This window comes from Montipora capricornis, chromosome 3 (assembly GCF_036669925.1).
Source record: "Montipora capricornis isolate CH-2021 chromosome 3, ASM3666992v2, whole genome shotgun sequence".
NCBI classification, from domain to species: Eukaryota; Metazoa; Cnidaria; class Anthozoa; order Scleractinia; family Acroporidae; genus Montipora; species Montipora capricornis.
The window spans coordinates 23,337,963-23,356,696 of NC_090885.1; the positions used below are offsets into that span (position 1 = coordinate 23,337,963).

Consider the following 18,734-nt stretch of genomic DNA (forward strand, 5'->3'; position numbering starts at 1 on the left):
TTTAACGCGTTCTTGATTTTCCTCGCGGGATTAAAATATGACGACTTAATTCTTAGATATTCATAAATTAGACAGATATCAGACATGAAAGGAAAACTTGAACAGACAGTGCGATAAAAATGTATGAACAAGTGGTATCGCATGGAAGTCAATTTGCAAAGCACGCATGTTAAATACACCTGCATCTTTCAAAATTATTAAACTCGGTTTCGTACATTGGACAGTGTTGAAATTGGTGGCACTGTAAACAACACAGTTAAGCGATTTGAATGATATATCTTTGCATCTTGTATCTTGAAAGTAACGAGTTTTATAGGCGACAGAATTTTGTACACAATGGAATATCGCGGACTACAGTCACCAAGTAACATATTCCTGACTTGGTCAACGCGTTCTCGATTTTCTTAGCGGACTTAAAGTATGGTGACTTAATTCTATGATATTCATAAATTAGACAGCTAACGCTTTCAAACAGTACCACACAACTGTAATATCGGATTGAAGTCAATTTTGCAACGCACGCGTAAAATATAGCTCCCTCTTACAAAATTATTTAACACAGTTTCCTACACTAGACAATCGTAAAATTGGTATCAGAGTGAATTATACGGTTAACCGATTTCCATGATATATGATTGCAAACTGTACCTTGACAGGGACGAGTTTTGTAAGCGACAGAATATAATAGACGATGAGAAAGTGCGCACTAAAATGGACAAGTAACGCAATGCAACCAAGGTAAACATATCTGCATCTGTCAAAATTATTTAACACGTTTTGATAGATTGGAAATTCTTCAAATTGGTATCACTGTAAACTAGGCAGTTAAGCAATTCCAAGGATGTATGTTTGAAACCTGTACCTTGCAACAATGAATTTTATCAGGCCATGAAACTCAATTTTGAAAACGGAGAGTGGCATCGTACAGAGTGATTTGCTGCACTTTCCCTCCTTCACGAAACTTCCACGTAACGCGCGCGGTAACATTATCCGCGGGAAAATTGATATCATCTAAAAATAACCTAAGAGGGATTACGATGGGAATAGGGCCAGTATGAGGGATTACTTCTCTTACCTTTATAATCTCTTGGTGTCGTCCAATTTGGTCTGTAATCATACTCGCGAAACAAATCGGACTCCCGTTACGCGGTCGTCCGATTTTGTTTATCACTCGTATGATTTCAGACCAAATTGGACTCCACTCAGACCTATTATCATTATGAATCCATGGGTGAGGGTTAGCCATAGGCATGGAAAATAGGCCCACACAACCCTGACCAGGGTCAGGAGTTCATGAGTAGGAGCGAGCATCTCCCATACTAAGCCTATGTCACGGCATTTTACAGACCACTTTCTGTAAAATGTAACATAAAGTAATGTAAAAATGTAAAATGTAACAATGTAACATAAAAACGGTTGAATTCCAGTGATGTAAAGTCGCCGTTTAGATGTTATAGAGGTCGAAAATCTCCCCCTGCTTTACCAACGCATCCTCTCCTCTTTGGTTATTCGGAACAGATTGAAAGCTACAATAGCATAGTCCCAAGTGATGAGAATGAAGTAATGTGATGATTCAAATTTCTTCAAAAACCGACATATTTTGCTGGTCTAAGACAAGAATTAACCCTGATGATGTGTCCGCTCTAGCCATTAAGCAGTAATATATTTTGCCAAGTTTACTGACTCGTTATGAATTCTGTAGCTCTTTTCCTTTTAGATCTGCAAATTATTCAAATACGAAAATGCGCCGTCTGCAGAGAGAGGCCAAATTTCTTTATCAGCTCTGTTTTCTCTTCAGTGGTAGCGCATAAAACTAGATCAAAACTAGTGCGTCCATGCATTTCGATATATACTCTCTAGACCTCTGAAGAAATGAAAATAAATACAGATGATCAAAGCAAAGTGCACGGAGACCTTGCTCGAAGAAATTCAACCTTTATATCGAATCCGACAGAAGATAGTGAAGGCTGAAGGCTGTACAACATATTTACAAACAGTTCTGATTGAGATGATTGAAAATATTTGGCATTAATTGAAAAAAAAAAAAAAACTCCAACCAGTCGAATTTGAACCAGCTGTATAGGTTCCCGCGCCTTCACTTGCTTTTTCCTGTATCGGTCATGCATTTAGAAGGAATAATTTGACCTCTCACGGATACATGTCAGTATAGCAGCCAACATTGAACATAACCTTGATTCTCAAGTGTTGTCATAACTTGACAATGACAGCCTACCATGATGGCAATTATACTTTTGGAACGCTCAACATCAAAGGTATTCAGGCAAAAAATAATAATATAATAAATTTCTGAAAAGGCTGATGATATAATACCGACTGGTGATTCACATATATATATTATATATATTGATGTCAAAAACGAAAAACTGAACAAGTTATGAATACCTTTAAAACGTTGTCTTCTCTCGTGTCTGAAGCAGTAAATAACTTAAGAGGTCGACTTGCCTATAAATTGATGCTTTTAAAAAGTACCTCCTTCAGTTTTCCGTGGGTGTGCTATGATTCGGTATAAGATTGAAATTCTTCATTCATTTATATAGGAAATTATCTGCCCAGCTGCTTCAGTATTACTGCAGGCAATGAGTTTGAATATCATCATATTCATCCGGAATCATCACAAACAGGCAAATTCATTTATTTTACACTGATCAACCGTGCGATTCGTTATCAAAACTCAGTTTCCTTTGTATTAAAAGAAAAGCTACGGTTATTTTTTCCTGAGTCATATAAGCTGTTGAATTGAAAATTCCAGTCTTAGATATTTTCATTTAATCGAATAACAGATCAAGAAGCCGGTGTCGTGAGATCAACTATTCAACGTAACACCCCGGCTTTGTAGCTAGCTCTCTATCTGTTAATAGAAATAATATTCCAATTATAAGCCCTTCCAATAGTAAGCCCTTCCTTACGAAATAACTCCTGTAGGGTTCAAATCATTTACGCTTTTCAGATACATCTGCCGGAGAAGCGGAGTTTGATGATACCGGTTCCATTTTGCCCGAACGGGCAACAGATATGGCTGTCGGGATCGGCAAGGGTCTGTGTTTACCCCAGACCCCTTTGGATCCCTACTTTGGAACCCCCTCCCTCATTCATCCTTGCGTTTAGAGGTGTCAAAGGTCTTGTCAAATATCCTTCGTGTTTTCCAAAGGTTTTCAAGTCCTGCAGTTGTTTTCCTTTAAAATATTGTCAAACGTTATCACAAAACAACCAAATTAATAACAGAAGCACGTTCTTATTAATTGCCCGTTGATTTCAAAACGTATTTTCACTCAGGTTTTATCCAAGCATACACTCTCCGTTTAACGACCTTCCCAAACCCCCTTATGGAACTTGATTACTGAAAGGTAATTTGAAAATATTTTTTGAAGAGGCTCTCCTCCCACTTTTAATTAATGGCCTTTTTGCTGCAGGCTAAGTGTGAAGTATATTCATTACAGCATATATTTATTCATAATGTCGCATCTCACTGAAAGACAAAATTGCATGAAAACATTTCAAAGAAAAATAAAACGTAATATGATGAAATAACTGTTTGGCCTTTTTTGACTCGGGAGGATTGCCTCAAACATCACAACTCTGAATCAATAACCATGCAGTATTCGCAGTTGAAGGTTTTAGTTCAGAAATCATCTTTGATTTGCACCCGAAAGTTTTATGCATTTTGAGTAGAATTTCGTCTTGCTGACTTTCACTTTTCGTTTCGGACGGCAAAATCACCAAATAAGAAGAATGTATTTTTCATTTGAACGTGATTATTTAGAGTCGTTTTAAGTGAGCACAATATTTCCGACTTCCGTTTTTCTGAAATTGACGGAATTGCTATTAGGCAAATCCACAGAACGGAAAACAAAAGTTGGCGTCGTACTATATCAATTTTGTCAATGAAGCCCTAACATAATCATATAATGCATTGAACAATCGGAAAATGGGACGATATATCTCGTGTGGAGTCGATATGTCTTAATGGATCTTCTTTTGTTAATTGCTTTATTATTTATTTGACCCGCAGGTTTTTAAAAAAAATTAGCCGCCTATATCACAAAAAATCCTTATTTCAGTCTTGGTTTATAATTTTCGATGCATGCAGACCTTTCCCAAATCACTAGGCCAATGTATGGGATTCAAATCGACATCGCTCAAAGTTTGTTATTTTAAGTGGTAATGGATTACAGACTTTCAAATTTATTTTTCATTCAGGATTGACTTCCGTTATATTTGCTTTCCTGTTCATTCAAAAAGCTTATACTGCGGTGATACAGATAATGTTTTATCAAACAGACTATTTCCAATCACTAACATTGTGCATGATCACTGTATTGCAACGAAAGCTTTCTCAGTCGTATATCTTGAAAATCATCATGCCCGTCTCTAATGGGCCCTTGCAGACCAATGGAGGTGCGAAAATTACGAGTAGTAGCAAGAAGCTATCGGATACATAGCGCACCAGTTTTAACTTTCGAGTTTTTCAAATCGACACTAAAAGTGCGATAAATCAATCAAATAATAACATTATTACTTGTTTAAAGGATGGGAAATTTAAAATGCGCCCCTCCAAGACTCGAATGGCATTAGTAAAAGAAAAAAAAATGGCGCCAGACGAGAGTGTTTTAAGCTGATCAAGGTTTAACCAAGGAATAAAGACAAAACACGCAACATAGAGAAGAGAGTCTGTTTCTAATTTTTCCCAAAGGCGAAAAGCTTCCATATGGCTAAAATAGTGCATTTGCGGCGAATGCCGCGCTGATGGAATCAAGATTGAAAGCAGAACTAATTGCAATTAAGATGAGGCAATCCTATCGTCTTGCTCTACGAGTGTGGGTGTTTAACGCTGAGCATATGCATGGCATCCTGAATCAAAATGATCCTGAATCATTCAAACATAACTGGAAGTGCGAAACCATGCACTCTTTGTGCATGACTGTCTGTGTATCGTATTTTTATAGTCCATTAGCCTTTTTGTTCTCAATTTTGTTCATTAGCTCTTTACGGCTCCCAATAGGTTTTTGTTTTCTTTTTCTCCTTCATTAGTCGTCTTTGTTTGCTTAAGGAAGGAATAAGGAATAAGAAATTGAGTTAAATTAAGTTGTTTTCGAACTTATAGGTTTTTATTTTGCATAATACTATATATAGATATATATCTCTAAATTATTGTCAAGTTGTGCTTAGCCTAGATACGTTGCGTCTCGGTCAGTAGTTTCGAGTTTCGTTCAGAAGTTCTCGCTTACTAAGATTTTATCGTCCCAATTCGTCTTGTAAGTATGGGTGAAGTATTCTTTGTCGATTTCATCTTGTCCTTTCCAATTTTGCCTTTGTTGTTATTTGCTTCCAATGACTTCTTCGTTATCTCTGTTCTTATTATATTTTTGATTTCTGTTACCTTTTTCGATTTCGATTTTATTGCATGTTGATAGAAGAAACTCGTGTACGAATTATAATCATAAATTTTCGATAACATTAATAATTTTCTTGCTGGTTCAATGGAAGTCCCCATAGAACTTTTACATGATCTAAATTAGCAAAGGAGACCACTGACTGCCGGCCATCTCTTGACATAAGGAATCATTCCTGCCTGTTCATCGTTGTTACAATGTAGCTATTGGTATGACTTACCAATAACAGCAACCAAGGCAACACCTCGCTTACCAGAAAAGAATTTACAGGTGAATTGATTTGGGATGCGTGTTTATATTCTAGGAGTTTATTCTCAAATTTATCACCGTTTTTATCACCTCGATTCTTTATCCTCGGAATCTCCTGAAAACTGATAACTAGTCTAAGACTTCTTATAGTTGATGGCTTTTGGTTTATTCACTGCACTGTTCAAGTCAAAGTGAATTTATGAAAGTTATGCTGGCCATAATTGATAAAAGGTTTCTTTAAATGAAGTTTTTAACCAGTATTTGGACGCTAGTTTTTCTCATGATTCCCACATTTTTGTTATTGAAAATATTTTATTTGACGTTAAGTTCTGTTGAAAATTCAACTGATTGAGAGTCAGGCAGGTGAATCGAGTAACGACATCAAAGGTAGTTTACGCGCGATATTTTTGTAATGGTAATTGGATGCGAAGGAAAACTGGGTTTCAAAAGAAATACATTCTACCTAAACTCGCTTCCAAAAAGAGGCCAATGATCAAGCGATGTACTTTAAGTTTCCCGACCCATCTTTAAGGAGCTCACCCACCGAAAAAGAAGCCACGTCAAATTAGCTTTCGTTGTATGACCGGCAGTCAGATTTCATAAGCCACATACCGATAACAAGTTGGGATAGACGTTTTACTGGTTTATAAACCAGCGAGAGTGTTTTTGTTCTACTCAAGTTGACCAGTCAAGAACATATTTTTACAGTTGGGCTCAGTTACAGGATTTCATTCTATATGGAGAAAATCATGAAATAACCTTCGAAGGTCGATTTCTTAGCCATGGCATTCCAGGGCCTATGCTTATGGCCTAAACCTCCCGGTGTCGGTATCGCTGACCATTGACTTTATCGCTTCTTGAGTTTCCTGTTTCGAGAATCGGAAATGCTCTGCCGGTATGCTTGATAGCAATCAAGATTGGAGTAAGTAAATATACTCTGACTAGGACTAACTTTCCCTACTGAGGACAATTTTTGGTATTCAGAAATAGGTTAACTCGTAGGAGATGTTGCAGACTCTTATTTTCAATCAAGGGACCCTGTTTGCTACAGACGGGCACAAAGCAGAATCTTAATCATCTGGGTAACAAAGCCAATTCATTTTTAAGAACAAAACTAAAACCCTTTCCGTAGACAGAGTCAGTTGATTAAGATGATCAACGTTCAGTCGAATGAGAAACAGGTGAAGATACCATGAAGTTCCTTTTTTTTAGAAAAAAGCCAAAAAAAGCAAAAGCACCCTTAACGCAAGTATAAAATTGAAAATTGCCAACTCCTTTTAAATCTTCTCCTCAAAAAATGGTGAACATTCAGTCCACAGGAAAATGATTTCATTTCAAAAAGGGTGATCACTTTTTCTTGTCGCAATTTAAAACAAACTGACTTGGGTTTCATGGGTTTATGCTAGACCCCCTGCGCGTTATAATTTATCGCAAGATAAGAACTCCGCAGAGAAAACTTAATTGCCTCTTTCTTGAAACGGATAGAGAGTGAGGGTGTCATTATTCCTTTATTACAGATTACCGGCTTACTCAATACTTATCCGATTTGAAAACTTAACCTCAGTCAAGCGAATTCGATTCAGCTAGTCATTTAATTAAAATTATTTGGTATTTATTCTCGCCACTTCTGCAACTTGATTATCAGTGCAGTTTTATTGGTAAGAAACCTTGTTGTGGTGAATATTTTTACAAATAAATAGTGTAAATAAAAGGCGAACCAGACATTGCCTGGTTAATTTTTTAGAGTTCTATAAATCAGTTCAGATCTTTAGTGATTCCTACTTTTGTTTTCATGCTGCTGAAGTTTAGATTTCGGTAATGATACCGTGCTGTCGAATCCACAAAACATAATCATTTATTTAGACTTTCTTTAACCTGCGATCAGGCGTTCTTTTCTTTAGACAACCGAGAAAGCCTGATCGCAGGGGTTGGCCTTCCTTGAAACATTTAGATTCGACTGCCTTGCGTTTATATTCACTGAGTCAGCTGAACTGCAGACCTATTTACTGCCAGATTATTTTCCTCGAGTTGCAAAAATGGTGGTCTCCCAGAAGAGAACCAAAAAGAAACAAAAAAATAGAAAAACCTGTTTATAATAAACACAATAAATTGCCATGGTTTACGAGAGATCAATATGTTTTCGGAGAAGCAAAAAAAAAGAAAGAAGCGCTTTGAATACAGCCACTAAGGACGGTCACTCAAAGCGACGGTCATAAACGGTGCTAACTTATCTGGAGCCCTACGCATTGGGGGGCACTCACTCCCTGACGCGTGTCCTAATCACCGATTAAGACCAAATTCACCGCTTCACTGCGCGATTGGGTCCCTGTAAAAACAAAGGAAGTGGTTTCCAAAAGATATTGAAGAAACAATTCTCTGAGGACTCCACAAGAAGGTCTCAAAGAAAAGGAATTTCATAATCTCAATTAACCCTTTCACTCCATGATAAAAGTGTTCATTCTCCTAACTAGTACCATCTTTTTGGCTAGTCATGAGAATTTAATTAGTCTTACATCAAGAAAATGCCCCTTGGCTGACAATAATCTTCATTCTCAATAATTATGGATATTGAAACTGTGAGGTGAATTTACATACTGATCAAAAGTGGGAATAAAAGGGTGTAACATACCTGATTTTAGCTAGGGACTATGCATATTCTTGAAACAGTATAATCAAGATTCTTTTAGAATTAATTTAAACACCCTTAAGTGCACCGATGAATATTAAAGAATGACACCGCTATAGTTTCAATAGTAACAGCAAGTTTGTCTTTTTCTTTTTTTTTTTTTTAATTTAATTTTTTGTTTTTGTCAAAAAAGTAGGCTTTTTGTTTGGTCGCCGCTAAAGGAGAAGTGAAGGGAAATGAACCCAATACTGAGAAAGAAGCGAGAGTGATGAAAATCTAAATACTGAACTTGGCTCTACAATGATTATAACGGCGACATTTCGTGAGTAAATTAAAGACGACTGCACAAATTTGCCAATGATATCGTTTGAACTGAAAGCGTGCTGTTCGCTCTGAATCACCAATAAAGAACTAAAAAACTTGAAGGCACTTTCTGTCGTTTCTAGATTAATTGACATTCAGCGATCAAGCAAAGCCGACGGTACAGGCTTACGTCAAGACAAGCGAAACACAGCAAATATTTAAATACTTTTTATTTTTTATTCCTTGTGTTTGTCATTAGAACGGTAATTCCCAAAACGAAAACGTTCTCTACAGAATGAGTGTTGAATAGGTCAGCCTGGAGTGCGACAGTCTCTTACTTCTAGCAAAAGATGAGGAAAACGTATGCAATTACTCAATGGCGCTACACACGTTCTTTCCCAGTTGGTGCAGTATTGACCAGAGTGCAGTCATTTCAGAAGGGCAACTTGCATGGTTGTTTAACTCTTTTTATATAGATAAAATTCGAAATTTTCCTTACATTACTGACAACCCATAGAAATTAAAGCAATACCAAACGGTTTTTAGAAGGACCAAATATCCACATTATAATTTATAAAGAGATTCCTTTTTTACAGTTACCGATATTTTGAGGTGACTGAGAGATAGTAATTAACCTCACGCGGTATGTTTTTGGCAAAGTTAAAAATCATAAAATATCATTTCTAATTATGTCAACCTGTTCTGCTCCATAATGTGTTAACAATAAAAAACGATTGCGACTAATATTTCAAATTCTCGAAAACTGACGTAGCCGAGAGTGTTCAAGCGAGAGAACATTTTTTTGATAATCCATACTTACATGATAGGCAATTTAAAAACAAAAGATTTCCTCAAGTTTGCCCGGAGAAATAATTAGTCTGATCTTGGAAAAAAGAGGCTTACAGATAAGGAAAAAGATTTTGAAAATAACTTTTAAATTAAATTATCTAAACAATCGGTCGTCCGGCCGTTTTTGTTAGACGGCCAATTTTAAATTTCTCTGAGCTTCTGAAAAAGCGACAAAGTTTAAATAACAAATGTTTTTGCAAATCTAAAGTCTCTTCGATTCCGACTCATCAGATCTTTTTTGTCGTAGTTAATTGCACAAGCGTTTGCCGCTGTCATAAAAAAAAAGAATCGAAGAATTAAATATTGGAGACGAACTGAATGAAGCAGCTGGTTTTTTGCAATGTCACCCCACTGCGAAAAACGTATAGGCTCTTATAGCAAATCTAAATAATTCACATAGATGCAAATGTCAGAAGAGACACAATTCATTTTTTTGAAAAAAGAAAAGAATCCGCTTCCACAAACAATCTTTTGCGTCCCCAACAAAAACCACTTTTGATGGATGAGAAAAATGCTTGCCAAGAATGACTGATAACAATATATCATCAAGCTCTAACAAAGAAAGGTCTTAGTTGTTTGCAGAGAATTAATTTAGAACTTTTGTTTGTTTTGAAATTGTCAATTGAACGCCATTGAAGAAAGATCGGCGAAAAAGAAGCAAATATTTAGAATGTTAACTACAGTTATTATCTTGTTAAAATCAACCCCCAAATGCTGATTTGACGCAAGAAAAGTTCCTCACCAATACATATTTCATGTTCTTAAAAAAATGACTTGTGTCTGGCACCAGTTTAAATAACGAATAAAAGGTGAAAATTTACGTTTGGTTGAATTAAGGTATAATTGAGGCTTTTCTCTTTCGGCTGAAATCCCTTCTATGTGATTATTGTTATTATAAATACGGAAGTGATTAATTAAAGCTAATAACACTACCATCATGTACTAGAGGTCATTTCGTGCTTCTGATCTGTTCAATTTGCAAAATAACCCCACCAAACCGGAGGTAACGACTTTATAAGCTGTCAACTCTTAGAGAAAACTCGCAAACAATAGTAGGAAGCTTAAGCAGGAGCAACAAAACCATCTGTAGGTAGGGAAAAAAACGGTTTTATTTTCATTTAGGCTAGCCACGTCGTGATTATCATCGCTCGCAACAATCTGTTATTTGAAACCTGTATCGGTTTCTTTACCACCAATCTATTTATCATTTAAATACGAACCTCTTCTACTATGGACAGATAGCTTCAAACCCATTTAAGCCTCAAGGTCAAGATACGAAACGTTTTCTTTTCATTGAATTGTTAACCTACAGTCAACAGTTCATCAATTGTTATAACACAGAAATTTCAACCAAGCCGATAATTTTGTTTCATATTTTGTGTCCGTTTTTTGCTGCATTCTTCAATTATGGATAAACGGCTTCTAAATGATAATTAGTAGTCTTTGGCACTGCATTCGAGTGTAAGAAATCGCAGTGCATCCACATCGAGGAATAAATGCTAAGTTGAAAAGTGTTTTTTGTCTTCGAACACACATTCACACGGGTGTTTGAAAAACATCTCAAGCAAGTTTATTCGCGTAAAAACGTTTTTTTTTGTTCGAGCCGATACAGGAACTTGTTAACAGCAACAATTTCGTGACTTAAGATAAAAAGAGAAACATTCTTTTTGGAAAAAGGTCGGAAGACAAAACACTTCACTTAACAAAGTGTAGCCCTCTGTTTATAGTAATTCAGTATCTAACTTATATCTTGTTCGTAAATTAAGCCACCAGGAGAGTTCGATAGAACATGGAAAAGTGATAAACCTGAAATGGATGAAATTCGAAAAGCATTTTTTGACTATTGAAACTTTAAAGTTTTAATTTTCTTCTTATCATCAAGTATTTCCTTGGCCCTCTTGGTTTAACGACGTAGCCGTCGTATGTGCGGCTTCTTATTTTTTTCTTAGGGAAAAAGTGCAATGGAAACCAAGAGCCTAGTAACCGTCTTCCTCGTTTCATGCATTTTCCTTTCATTCTGCCTACATCCGGTCGATTCACAGGGGCTCCGTTGGGGAAGAGAGTTTGAAGAAGACGAAGGTCCCCGGGCGAGGGCACTGAAATCTGATTACTTCAGAAGGAAACTTAACGAAAAAAAATTTGAGAAAACGGCAGATAAAGGTAAGCAATAGGTTGATTTATTGAGGGGAAAACGCTATTCTATTTCAATCTTTATCTTTAAACGTTGACGGGCTTATCCTTTGAAACGAAAACCAGTTAAACATAAAAAGCAGCGAAAAGTCGGCGACTCAATTATTAATTAAACAACGGCAATTTCGAACAATTCGTTCCCTTTTCGTTCAAATTACAGAGACGTTGCCTTACTTACTCAGTTCCGGAAAATATTTTTAAGAACTGACGGTTTTAGAATGTATTATCGAGCTTTGTCAACAATATAAGTACACTGAATAATTAGAGTTAACATCTGCGGACACAATCCACCCCTTCATATAGTACGATGACAGGTCGGAATGACATAACATAGCGAGCGAATACGCAATTCAATTTTGTTTTCTTTAGAAACCTCAGATTGTATGAGAACAAGTTTTATTTTGATAAAAGCAAAATTTTGCCTGTCACTATTCTGCTAGTTTTTGAAAGGTTCGTATCTTAGAAAAAATGGTCACTTCTTAAGCACTTTCAGGGCCTCTATGTGAATTCGTTGTTTTAGCTCCCGGTAAAATCGATTTTACGGTCATAGAATAGGCGTGGCAATAAACTCAAACGGATCATGTCGGAAAATTCACAACTGAGTGCATTGTTCTCGGACTGCAATGATATTACTATATCACTGAAGTAAAGAAACAAAGGAGGTGCCCTTCTTAGGTGACAGTACAATATTGAATAATTTAACACTAAAAACAGGGTTTCCGTATAATGAATTATGTATAAAAGTTGTAACGAGTAAGATGCTCGATAGGTAATTTATTGGCTCCTCTGACAAAAGACTGGTAGGAAGTAAGTTTTAAAGGTACTTGGATGAAAGATCGATTTCATTTCTGTACTTGAAAGCTCGACATTGACGGTGGCTGGAACATCCGTCCAGAGTGCTGTTAACGACCCGGGAATTCAAAATGGCTCCAACATCACTGTTCAACAAAGTCGAAAGGATGTTGTTGAAGCAAACTTTGAAGCTATTTGCCCGGGCCTTTAGCTGATATGGACAATTCTGACAATTCTTGTCTCCCACGGCTTGATGCCTATGCGCGGTCAACTTTGACATAACAGTCATTCTCTGACAAAGGGAAACCAGACGAAACCATCAACTGATCGCAAAAAACATTTTCATGCAAAAGCAAAATTACGGCACACCGATATATATATATATTTCTATATATATATAGAAAGTTACAGGAAACTCAACACTGGACAACTTCTGGGGAAATTTGTAATTGCCCTGAGCGGGATTTGAACCCACGTCCCGCTGATCTCTAGTCGGGTGTGATGACTATACTATCAAAACAACCTTGCTGGCAACATGGCTGATTGATCACTTAATGTGTGGCATTTACGTGGGACTTCCTAAGGGCCAGTTTTTCTATGTGATAACGCTGGATCAAACAACTTGGACTGTGAATCCATTTGCGATCCTCCTGGGGGTGATAGGTTGTTGGCTCAAGGGATCTACTTAACTGACTCTCTCTCTCTCTCTCTCTTTCTCTCTCTCTCTCTCTCTCTCTCTATCTACCTATCTATATATATATATATATATAATATATTTTTTTTTATTGCAAGCTTGTGAATGCTGAATGCTGAATGCACAATGCATGTAGTAGAAAGCGACAAAGGCAAAAACGTGAGAAAAAAAGAGAGAAGCAAGACACAAATTAAAACAGATGAGACCATTCATTCGTCATGTACAAGTCTAGAATTATACACAAGTTCATCTTTATTCCATTAACGAAAGAGTTTATCGCATCCAAGGAAATTGTCTCGGCTTGGCCGGAATCTTGTTAACTTCAGTATTACGCAATTAGTCTAATTACCGAACCTTCTGTTGGGACAATACTAAGAAGGAAGAATAAAAAAAAAAAGCATTCACTCAGCATGGCAATTTCGGTTCATTCGGTATTAATGCGTGGATAGCCAGTGAAACGGAAGAGAATTGAATAGTCCAATATGTCTTGTTAGTTGATAAGAGATAAGATCAAAGCTGCAATTGAAGCATTTTGCAAGCAACCAGCACTCGGCAAATTCGAAATAATGCGGCGTGCTTTACTAATACATGTTCCCGACATAGTACACTTGAAAAATGAAACAGAATATTTCGAACAATGCACCAAAAAAGCCCAAATCTCTGCTAAGTTATATCAACAGTCGCGCTTAAAAAATAATGAAACTTACGCAACTCACTGACATGGTGGCACATTTACAAGTAATTATCCAGAATAGTAGCCTGCGTAGCAAGCGTTTCCGTGCTGTTTCGGAGCAAAGGCCGCGCGAAAAATGGCGCGAGGGGGAGCAAAGGCCGCGCGAAAAATGGCGCAAGTAAGCGGGGAGGGGGAGGGGGTTCCTTCCCCTCCCCCTCCCCCCTCTTTCATTTTTTGCCTCTCGTTTCATTTCTCGCGCGGCCAAAACCGAGAATCTCGTTCCTCGGTCTTTCTTTGCTCCGAAACAGCACGGAAACGCTTGCTACGCAGGCTACCAGAATAGCGACCGTTCAACAGCCGACTTGTTACCTTCTTCTACCAGGGTTTACTGCCGGACGCTATTGAGTTGATTTGAATCCGGCCGTTCTTCCCTGACACGGCCTTTCAAGCTTAAAATATCAATGCAGATTAATAAATCTTTCATTCAATGAAAATTAAACATTTTTAAATACTTTTTAATTTGATATCGAATTAATGATTTCTGAGCTACACTTTGCTACATGTGACTACCACAAAAATAATTTTTACGACCAAAAGTTATCCTCACAACCTACCTTCATTGAGAAGAATTTAAGAAATTTCAAAAGAAGTTGAGTCCCTTCAACTGCAGTTCGAAGTGGTTCATTAACGTTCACATATTTCACAACTAATACAACTTTTTGTGGTTTTATTTATTGGACTGTAACCTTATACTACACAGAAAGCAGGGATGGCGCAGTCCCACCAATGTGGCCTGGGTTCGACTCCGAGTCTTGACGTCACCCGTGGGTTAAATGGTTGGTTGACCACGCTGCTCCTAGACGTTTTTCCCAGGGTGCTCCGGTTGTCAGAGTACGGTACTCTCCCCACAAAAACGTTAACCAATTCGGCTTTATTTCCCGGATCTCTTTGTAGTGTCCCCAACTTGTGCCCCAGCGCTAAATTAAATATACTTGACACTCAAATAAAGCTCATTGTTGTTATTTTGATTTGCAGCATTTGACGTGAACAGGTATTGAGAGCTGAGGAAACATTGGAGTCACAATCGTTCAAATGAACTAGACTACTACTGATCAAGGAGTTGACTTTTTAAAGATTTAGATCAAATGCATTGCTTTATTAAGATACTAACATAGTTCTACGAAAACAAGTAGCTAAATGTAGGCAGTAATCTTGGAATAGCTACAGTTGCAATTATAAGTCCATAAATATGATTCTCAATGAAACGTCAGCAATAAAATACACTATGCCATGTAAGAGTGACATCCACGATTTGTGAATAAACTCGAGTTAGTGTGGCGAGTTTACGGCGTGGTATTACTTTTGAAAAAGACGAATTAAAGGGTCTTTTTGCTGCTTATCGACTGGCCGTCAGGGTGCTAACCCGCAGCCCGATACGTGAGGTGATTTTCATTTATCGATATAAAAGTTCCATTTCCTCTTTGTTGTCCAACTGAGAATCGACTGTTCAAAAGTATTAAATTTTCCCCCTTGATCAGCTCATATACCGCATAATCGCGCCAAGTGTTTCTTAACTGAGAAAAAAAAACCGCTGCAGGAAGAGAAATTTCAAGTATTGAAGCATTTAGCAAGTGTGAAAGAATATTTATTCCTTTCACGATATTTGGATACGAAGCTGGTTACAGCCATTTCATACAAAACGCGTGCTCATAGAATAGTTCCTAAATAAACCCTTTCCTGGCAATCGATCTTATTCTTGGTAAATTGCAGGCAATTTATTGCTTTGTCATTCTGCAAATCAGGCAAACAAACTTTCGGATGTCCAAAATAGAGAAAAAAAAATCATTGCTTTGAAGGCCAATTTGCACGTACAAAGACAGAAGAAAAATATTCCGCCGTTGATGAGTTAAAAGATACAAACAATACAGCAATGTGCATGGGATGCACTTTGAAAGAGGAGATGAACGAGCGGGGATGGGTAGGGGAGTGCATGGGATGCACTTTGAAAGAGGAGATTAATGAGCAGGGTGGGTAGGGGAGTGTATGGGATGCACTTTGAAAGAGGAGATGAATGAGCGGGGGTGGGTAGGGGAGTGCATGGGATGCACTTTGAAAGTAGGAGATGAATGAGCGGGGGTGTGTGGGGGAGATTAACGAAGGAGGATTGGTGGAATGGTAGTAGTGAGCTCCATTGGATTGTACCCCGCAAAACGTGTATGTACAATATTTCGTTATAACAGCTCTCACTACAAACAGCTCCCTCAAACTGACTGGGAACAAGTTTCTTTTGAATTATTTTGAATTCTGTTGTCTATTACTTTTAAATGGAATTTAGGTTAACTGCTCTGTCCCTACTCACTGGTCTAAACCTGCAATTTGTAGACCTTGATAACGTTCCCATTGAAATAACCCGCTAAAACAACAACCCGAGAATAAGCGCAACTCTGAATCCGACACCTCAAGGTGCACACCAAAACAAATCCGCTAAACAGAACCCAAATAATACAGACTTAAAAGTATCAGAGATAATATACGTCTTCAAGGCCAAGAAAATGGATAAAACACCCGTCACTGACGAGAGGTCAAAATTTGCAGAAGCTACAAAAAAACAAAAAAAACCCCGGTATAACAGCGGTTACCAGTCACATGTGCCCCTCAACGCCTTTTTTCACTTCTGGAAACTAAATTTGGGTTGACGTCAATGAAATGTTGTCATGACGAATTCGACTCCTGCTAAATGAACGGGACTATTGTCATGGAAACATTTGATTGACGTCCACCCAACATTTAGTGTCGAGAAATTAAAAAAAGTCGCTGAGGGGAGCGTGTGACTGATAACTGCTGTAATTTCTACTTCCTTAGTCTAGTGGAAATTAAAACGGTAGAAGCGCGGAACTTTAAGAGTGAGACATTGGAGCAGACCTGCCAACTCCTGATAAAGGAAAATCTGGAGACCAATGAAAAAAATCTGGAGATTCTATAAAGAAGGGTGAGATTCTATTTTTTTCCCGATCAAGATTAAACAAACCCCTTTTCCATCGAGGAAATCACAGCTGGGTACAAAAAAGTAAAAACAGTGTTCTTCTTTATTAGTTTTTCAATTTATGGCACAAGCATTCCTCGTTAATTTTCCATTTTTATTCTGATTCAACAACTTAAATCATTTCAGAATGATTTTTCCCAAAACCCGTGAGATTGAGGAGCCTTATCGTGAGACCGTGAGAAATGACAAAAAATCGTGAGATTCACGGCAGAACCGTGAGAGTTGGCAGGTCTGTTGGAGTCATCTGTATGCATCTACATGATGAACTTGGGGAGAAACACTCGTCTTTCAAATACCGCGATTTATTTATCTTGGAACAAGAAAATGACTCACTAAGGTCCAGTTGCATTAAGACAAATTTTACAAGAAAACAACGCTGAATAATTTTATTCAGTTAAATAATTATTCTATTATATACAAGTAGATTGAACAGAGAAAGAGGCTACAATACAGAGCACCAGCCAGCGACAGCTAAAAGGGGAAAAGGGTAAAAAATTGACGAGGATCCGGAATGTTGCCAAGTTAAGAAATGTCGGGAGAGTGCAACACGAAATGCAAGCTTTACGCACTCTCAACTTGCACAAATCCCATAATACACCTCGTTCACACCCCCAAAAGTTTGCATAATCATTGTTTGCAATTTCGCCTGGGACAGGAAGATGTCCTAAGAGAAACAAAAAACAACGCCTTCTTCTTCTTCTTCTTCTTCTTCTTCTTCTTCTTCTTCTTTTTCTTCTTGTCCAAAATGCATCGTGTTGTTTTTTAGAACCTTTGGAGTAAAATTTCACTTTTTTTTGGCTTTGAAGGACGGAAAAAGTGGTCGTACTTGATCAATAACCGAGAAATGAAGGGGAATGGGTTCGATACCGAGCGTTAGCCCAACTAATGGAAATGGGCCCACACAAGGACAGAGAAAAACTCTGTCCAGTGGGAACTAGCACTTTACATTACCCTCTAATAGTTAAGTCTGTTGAAATATAACTGCTACACGGCCAACGTTTGCAAAAACGTAACCCTTCCTTGCCGTGACATTGACGTCTTAAATCCACACGACCGGCTCCAGTCTGACCTTGTAGGTCAGTCGGTAAAGCAGCGGTGATTTAAACCGAAGGTGGTGGGTTCACTTCCGATCCCATCCTGGTCAGAGTTTTTCTCTGTCCTTGTGTGGGCCCATTAATTTCCATTAGTAGGACTAACGCTCACATGGTTCACATGGGTAGAAAACTAGCACTTCACATTACCCTCTAATAGTTAAGTCTGTTGAAATATAAGTGTTACACGGCCAACGTTTGTAAAAACGTAACCTTTCCTTGTACTTGTACATATTCATTGCCGTGACATTGACATCTTAAATTCCCATGACCTGCTCCCGTCTGACCTTGTAGGTCAGTCGGTAGAGCAGCGGTGATTTAAACCGAAGTCGTGGGTTCACTTCCCACCCTGGTCAGAGTTTTTCCCTGTCCTAGTGTGGGCCCATTCCACTGAGTAGGGCTAACGCTCACATTGTTCAAATGGTTAGAAAATTAGCACTTCACATTATCCTCTAATAGTTACGTTTGTTGAAATATAAGTGTTACACGGCCAACGTTTGCAAGAACATAACCCCTCCTTGTACTCGTACATATTTACTTGCATCGTTGTTTTTCAAGGAACCGCAGTGTATGACGTCAACCCGAAATGAAACCTATTCTCCTTCATTGGTCGGTTATGAAAAGGTGAATTTCAATCCAGTGGTTCTAAAGGCAACACAATGTATTTGGAAACGGAGTGTTGAGGTATGATAGCCACCTTAATTATCATCTCAGCTTGTTTATGCACAGCTTTTAAATGTTCCTCTCGAGAAATGAATTTTTTGTTTTGCATCATAGTTCTAATTAATTCGGAATGATAAGTTCTAATTAATT

At 37.8% G+C, this 18,734-nt stretch overlaps 2 long non-coding RNA genes across 3 annotated transcripts in view; one reads left to right on the plus strand and one right to left on the minus strand.

Annotated features, from left to right (window-relative positions):
• LOC138042594 (uncharacterized) overlaps positions 1 to 2,544 on the minus strand; it is a 12,229-nt gene extending 9,685 nt beyond the window's left edge. Inside the window, exon 1 of the long non-coding RNA XR_011131041.1 lies at positions 2,404 to 2,544. This is a non-coding gene — a long non-coding RNA (uncharacterized lncRNA). The remainder of the gene's footprint in view (positions 1 to 2,403) is intronic.
• A 2,591-nt stretch (positions 2,545 to 5,135) lies between these two features.
• Positions 5,136 to 15,128, plus strand: LOC138042593 (uncharacterized). Of its 2 annotated transcripts, none has more exons than XR_011131040.1 (3): positions 5,136 to 5,273; positions 11,388 to 11,598; positions 14,823 to 15,128. It is a non-coding gene; the product is annotated as an uncharacterized lncRNA (long non-coding RNA). The 2 variants fall into 2 exon arrangements; XR_011131039.1 differs by lacking the exon at positions 5,136 to 5,273 and adding an exon at positions 10,372 to 10,528.
• The last annotated feature ends 3,606 nt before the right edge of the window (positions 15,129 to 18,734 follow it).